Source organism: Mustela nivalis (assembly GCF_964662115.1).
Source record: "Mustela nivalis genome assembly, chromosome: 9".
Classification (NCBI taxonomy): domain Eukaryota; kingdom Metazoa; phylum Chordata; class Mammalia; order Carnivora; family Mustelidae; genus Mustela; species Mustela nivalis.
The window spans coordinates 111,250,797-111,257,884 of NC_139028.1; the positions used below are offsets into that span (position 1 = coordinate 111,250,797).

The window sequence follows — 7,088 nt, forward strand, 5'->3', positions numbered from 1 at the left end:
TCTGTTTGGGTCCTGATCCCAGGGTGCTGAGATTGAGGCCCACATCGGGCTCCCTGCTTGGTGGGAAGCCTGCTTCTTCGACCTCCCCCACTCCCCCCTGCTTGTGTTCCCTCTCTCTCTGTGGCTCTCTCTGTCAAATAAATAAAATCCTTTTTTTAAAGATTTTATTTATTTATTTGAGAGAGATAGATCACAAGTGGGGAGGGGGGACAGGCTCCCTGCTGAGCAGAGAGCCCAATGGGGAGGGCTCCATCCCAGGACCCTGAAATCATGACCTGAGCTGAAGGCAGACACTTAACCAACTGAGCCACCCAGGCACCCCAAATAAAATCTTTTAAAAAAATAAATACATAGGGGTACCTGGGTAGCTCAGTGGGCTAAAGCCTCTGCCTTCGGCTCAGGTCATGCATGATCTCAGGGTCCTGAAACCTGCTTCCCCCTCTCTCTCTGCCTGCCTCTCTGCCTACTTATGATCTCCGTCTGTCAAATAAATAAATAACATCTTTTAAATCAATAAATAAAAAATAAAAACATGTAAATACCGAGCGCTCCTTATTTCCTTTACTAATGGCTTTTTAATTATTTCATTGTCCGTAACATTTATTCAGCTTTTCACAAATGGAGCCAGAATACAGAGAAATGAAAGCGGGCCTTCATGCCCCAAGTCCGATAATCCTTGTTGACATTTTTTTTTTAATAAAATCAATGCCTCCATCTGGTGAAGAATGTAAACAATAGAGAAAGGTAGAGCGGTAAACAGTCAGTGGGTCCCTCCTCTCCCCGGTCCCTCTCCCCAAAAGTAACCACTGTTCACAGTTGACTGAAGGATTTTTAACTTTATGACTCACCTGGTTCCTTGAAAGAGAAAGATTTCCCAGGACATAGTTAAAGGGGAGTAGATTTAGACCTAGGTTTTGGGAATTTGGGAAACATCGCTCCGCGGATAATCACGGAGACTTAGGGGGACAGCCAAAGGGCGTTGGGAGTTTGGAGGGAGGGTTTGGAGCAGGAGAGGAGCAGGGAGGGAGGGTGTGGGTGTCTACCTCCCTGGAGCATGGGCTCTGTCAGCCCCTCAGGAGTGAAAGAGCAGAGGCTAGTGTCCTGGGCTCAAGGCCAACGTATCTGTTCATTATTTGTTCTGGCCACCCTCTTGGTCAACAGAGAAGGCAGGAGAGGCTGATTTGCAGAGCTGCTGCAGAGCTGGGATTACCGTCCAGGTTCTTCCTTCAGAGGTAGGAGCGACCCCGCTGGTGGGGGCTGGTCCTGGGGATGGGCTCCTGCCGAATTCCCAGCTAGGAGCTAGAGGCAGAGTAACCGAGACCCTTGCCCCATTTTAAAAAAAAAGAAAAAAACTATGGTCTGTACCTGCTGGAACAGGAGCTGGGCTTTCCTAGGTCAGCTTCCTTGGCCCAGGGGAAGGGAATATATTCAACAACTTTCAATGGCTTAAATGGAGATGCATGCTCTTTTGGAAATTTCTGCCGACCCTTCTCCTTCTGCCCCTCTGCTGGAGCCCCCTCCTGCCCCTCACCCCTCACCCCCCAAAGCTAGACCGTAATGGTGATTTTGTCTCAGGCCACAGCAGGCCATATGGTGTGTTAGCTCAATAAATCGTCACATGCTTGGGGACGAAATGGTCTCAGAAAGGGTTAGTGATTCCCCTAAAGTCACACAGCCCTCAGCAGCAGAAGTCAAAACTCCTACCAGCATCCAGGCTCCACGAGGGCAGGGATTTTCTTGTTCTTTGTTGTCTGCCCTGTGCCTGGAGCAGAGGCTGGCTTAGAGGAAACGCTGAAGAACTTTGAGGAATGAATGAATGAATGAATGAACTCCAGGGATAACTGCCTCCAAAGTCCGTATCTTTTCCACAACAGTATCCTGAGCCCCACACTTCCTTTTACTCTCAAGCCTCCAGGGACCAATTCCCCCACTTATAGACCTCTCCGGCAGCTGCACAAACATTCACTGTGTGTGTAACACTAGGCCCCGGGGCCCGTGGTGCTGGTGGTGGTGCTGGTGCAGGGGAACAAGATCCTGATGGGTTGGGGCGCCTGCAGGGCTCAGTCGGTTAAGCATCTGCCTTCTGCTCAGCTCATGATCCCAGGGTCCTGGGATCGAGTCCCGCGTCGAGCTCCCCACTCAGGGGGAGCCTGTTCTCCCGCTGCCTGCCACTCCCTCTGCTTGTGCTCATGCTCTCTCTGTCAAATAAATAAATATTTAAAAATTAAAAATTAAAATTAAATAAATAAATAAGAACATGACAGGATGGCATTCCTGCCCTCATGGTGCTCCTTCCTGAAGGAAATATATTCTGAGCTCCTCGCAGGCCTTTGGCTTTGGGAAAATGGGATATTGTCTTTTCTGCTATATCCTTTACACTGACACCTCATTCCCCCAACATACACTCACGGGGGAATTTTTTTGTGGATACACACACAATTTTTTTAGTTAAAAGGAATCACCCCCACCCCCACCTCCATCTCAACTTTGCAAAGAAAACCTCTCTCTTTTGGAAGGTTTCAGATGCCTCGGTGAAAATAAGGGCCACCCGGGGGTCCAGGAGGACTTCCAGCCTCCTGCCTGGCACTCTGTCACATTTCTGAGGCATCTGACCCCACACGGGCCTGCGGGTTCATTGGCAAAGGTAGGTGAGTCCTAGAACTCGTCATCACTGGGATACCCCAGCTTCCCCAGAAGTTTTGTTCCCTCCCCCCGCCCCCTGCTGGGGGTTCCCTGATGTGTACATGCGTCAAGTGTGTGTGTGTGTGATGAACCTTGGGCTTCTCTGTTGCCAGGCGACGTGCCTCTGTTTTGTTCCTATTATGCCTGTTTCCATAGTAACGACAAAGGGAGCTCTGTGGGCAGGCCCCCTGCCAGGGGGATTCCCCTTCCCCTCCCTCCTCGCCGCAGTCCCCTTCTCTAAAATCAGTGTATTACAGGGAAGACAAGACGCCCGACTGCTCAGAGAGTAATCATGGCTTTTAAACTGAGATCCCAGCAAGGAAGTGAAGTGTGCAATCTGCAGTCTCTTTGAAAGCAGACTCCCCGCCCTTCCCATGAGGGCCCTTTGGCGTGTCAGCCTTAGAAGCAGAGAAATGACTGTTACCCCTTCTTTGAGCCATCTGGGATCTCCCCGACCCCACCACCGCCCCATACACACACCCCCAGAGATGAGCGTCTCCGCCAAACATCAGCCCCTTCCATGTTCTCTTTCTTCCCTTCCTGATCTGTCTGTGCCAGTGAACAGCGAACCTATCGGGTGATTCTGGGATAAAGATATTACTGCCTGAGCAATTCTGAAACCCCCAAACTCCTAACCCAAACTCAAAATAGGAAGCCAAGTAAGTATCCCAGCTCAGTTCAAACCTCAGCCTGATTTTAAACCTCAGCCTGATTTTAAACCTCGGACTGCAAATAAGGAGTTCCTGAACCGCTCAGATCCGACAGCCAGCCGGGGTCCCGGAAACCTGCCCATTACACTCGGTCCTAATTGAAATCTTCAGGCCAAAGCAGAACCCAAGTCAAAGCTGATTAGAGAACAAGAGACGACACACAGGGTTCTGCGTACAGACTCTGGGAGGAAAGAAGGCACAGAAAGAGCAACCAGGCAAGAGAAAGGGGACGACGTGGGCAGGGACAGCAGGGCAGGTGGACACGGTTGGTTAGAGAGATGGCCTGGAGGCCAGGGAGGTGAGGATGTGTGGATGCGGAGAGAGGGGCAATGTGGAGCTGAGATTAAGGAAGAGGCAAAACACTATTGAACAGGGCTGTGAAGGAGGGAGCCCCCCCTCCCCAAAGTAGAGCTCAGAATTGGAGCTGAGGGAGGGAGCCAGCCAGCTCGGCTCCCCAGCAGGGGGCGGGGAACGAGGGGAGCAGCAGCCTCCTCTCCCCCTTTTTTGGACTCTGCCTTTCCGCCACCCTTTCCAACTTCCTCTGCCTTTCCTCCAGTTCCAGGGGAGAAAGGGAGACCAGCCCGCTTTTCCCTCCCTCTGCTGCTTGCACTTCCCAAGTCCAGGCTAAGGAGATCAGGCTGAGCAGTGAGGGAAGGGCCTCGGCTGCCCAGAGCCTGAGTCACCACATAGTTGAGGTTCCTGTCACTCGAAGTCCCGCCTCTGCTACACCCTGTGCCCTCTGCCCGCCCCAGGACTTGGAGCGCTGGGTTGGGAGGTGGTGGCGGTGACCTGCCTTGGGACCTGCTCCACTTCTGGGCTCAATACCCAGCGACGGCTGCTCCAGCCTTGGATGCCATGCTTCTCTCTGCCTCCAAAACCAAGGGTGTGTGGTCCGTTCATCATCGTCGCCCCGCGGCTTTGGGAGAGGCGCCCTCCTGCTCTAGGAACCAAAGTGACTCAGTGAGTGGCTTCGAGAACTGTGGAAAGACTCACATGCACCCTTGATAAGTCACTTCCCCTCTCTGGGCTCGGTTCCTCCTGGGCAAAATAAAGGGACTACCTAACGCGGTGTCTCAGGCAATCCTGCATACGGTACATTCTGTAAGCCTGAGTCTCGCAGATGGAGCGTTCCCGCTGAGGGGGGTGGGATAAAGAGGCATGTTTGCTAACCCCTGTCCTAACGGGAGTGGGCGGGGTAGGACACAGGCACCTCCACAATAGGGCCGCCAACACCCTTGGCAACTCGGTGATTCAGACCCCGCCGAGAGTGGGCCTGGCAGGAAAGCACCCCGTGGGTTCCCTGTGACTCAGGGGAAATGCAGATCTCCCTGAAGAATGACTGGCCAGGGGCCGCTATAACCAGCTCTATAGCTCGTCTCCCCAAGCACCTAGAAAGTTTCAGGTCCCGGTCACCCCCACCCCCCACCCCGGCCTTTGACGGGCGCCTCAGCTGCTTCCACCCCACCTTACCTGGCCCTGGCAAGCCTCTTCCCCCGGCCTTCAACTCCATAGCCCTCCCTGCCCTGCCATGTCCCCTCGGTTACCCTTTGGCTCTGCCCATCCTCACTATCCACCCCCATCCTGACGGAGCCAGCCAGATGATTGCAAAAGGGCTGAGCCAGCGGGAGAGGCCCTCACATGACAGCTGTTCTTGCTGCAGAGGGGAGGGGGCAGCTGGGAGTAGAGGGAAGCACATTCCATGGGCGATCCGATCCGATCCGAAATAGCCCCAAACCCTGACCGTCCAGCCCCTGCTCTGCGCCTGGCCTGCCCATTGTGTAAACAAGGTAAGGTCAGTAGGCTTCCCCTTTGGAATCCTGAGGAAATGTGGAAGGGGGACAGGAAGGGGGAAGTTCCCGAAAGGGAGGGGGCTACAAGAATGAAAAGAGCCCAGGAACATCTAGAGACCCAGGGTCACCAAGGGCACCTTTGCCGCTTAGGCAGCCCCACATGCCCATGGGATTCTGCCTTTCCCAAGACATTCAATACAGCACAACGCCCAGCAGCCACCTTGACCACCATTCCACCCATCCCTTGGGTGCTGAAGCTCTGGGACACCCCAGTAATTCCACTAGAGTAAAATGACAGCCTCCCCCGGGGAGCCATGCCAGCCTGATTAGAGCAAACAGACAGGAGCAGGTGGCTGTGTCTCTAACCTTTTGGGAACCCTGGTATTTTCAGGCCCCAGCATTAGGGGAGACATGCAGAAGAAAGGTGAGGACCCCAGAACTCCATTCAAATGCACAGGGGACCAGAGCAAGTCAGGGAAGTTACCCTCCAGTGTAGATACAGCTGGAGGGGTGGGCCAGGGAAGCCACAGCCGCCCAGGAAAACCCCTTTGATGTGCGGAGGGAAAGTTTTGGGTTCTGAGGACAAAGAGTGCTGGTTGCCATGAAAACCACAGTATTAATTTCAGAAATGACTGGGTGGATCCTCCAAAACACTTTATTCCACTCCCTTTGACATTCTAGACCCTTCCCCCACCTCTCAAAAGGGGAAGTGGCACATTTGGGGCATGTGGGCAGCTGGTGGGCCGGGTCTGACCCAGTGTGCAGAGCAGCTGTCCAGCTCCAGCTCAAATAGGACATGAAAAAAAGAAGACAATCTAGGTCTTTCTTGGAAGAACTTTAAAGGCTTTTGGCTCTTTAATAAGTGACTTAAGCAGAGGGCCAACAAAGCTAAAACAAATAACTTATAACCAGTATCTACCGGTTTCTACACAGGCTGAACCAAGTCTCAGGCGTTTCCATTCAGGCACTGGGCTCGGTGGATTTGATCTGCGGCGAGGACATGGATGGCGCTGGAGAGTTATCTCACTAAATGAAAGAAGTCAGAGAAAGACAAATACGCTATGATGTCACTCATAGGTAGAATTGAAGAAACAAACGAACAAAGGAAAAAAAGAGAGAGACAAACCAAGAAATAGACTAACTAGAGAGAACAAACTGATGGTTCCCCCTGCAGAGGGGGCGGGGGAGAACAGGGGATGTGGATGAGGGAGTGCCCTGATGAGCACTGAGCGACGTGTGTTAGTGTGAAATCACTCAATGGCACACCCGAAACTAACAGAACACTGTACGCTAACTATACGGAAAGAAAAGATTTCATCCGCAGTCAAATGCACCTGAGCCCAGACTCCTCTCCTTTCTCCACCTCCTTTTCTGGACACTCTTAAGATTTTGCCCAGTAAGCGGATAAAACGGCTCCCTCCTTGCATCTCACTCTAGTTCTCCAAGATCACCCCTATTCTCAGGCCCAGCCCGCTCCCAACTCCCCCTTCCCTTTTGGCCCCATGACCGTGGCTGGGGACCCAGGAGGCACGCGCTGCAGCCTGGGCTCCCGGATGCCAGCTCCAGGTGGTGTGCTAGTGGCACAAGCCTCCCCAGCATGTCAGGAAATGGGCCCAACAACCAGAGATGTCCCCCTGGCGCAGGCGCTCACAGGCGCTCACCGGCCACGCAGAGGCAAGCCGGGCGGGGCCGGGAGGAGCCGGGGAGCCAGGCAGAGCTCCAACAAGCGCCGGGGCCCCAGCTGGGATCGGGATAGGGAGGCGGGATAGGGAGGCCGCCAGTCCTAAGCACAGCCCCAGAGCCCCAGGCTGGGCGGTGACTCAGGGATCCTCTGGGCAGGGCGGGGCCGCACCAACTCCAGATGGCCCTCCCCTCTTTCCCTGCCCCACATCTGCCGCTAGAAACT

General features: G+C 53.7%; 1 long non-coding RNA gene across 1 annotated transcript; it reads left to right on the forward strand.

Moving 5' to 3' along the window:
* Positions 1-4,836: 4,836 nt before the first annotated feature.
* LOC309873105 lies at positions 4,837-6,520 on the forward strand. The gene is made up of 2 exons (XR_014316190.1): positions 4,837-5,179; positions 6,116-6,520. It is a non-coding gene; the product is annotated as an uncharacterized lncRNA (long non-coding RNA).
* The last annotated feature ends 568 nt before the right edge of the window (positions 6,521-7,088 follow it).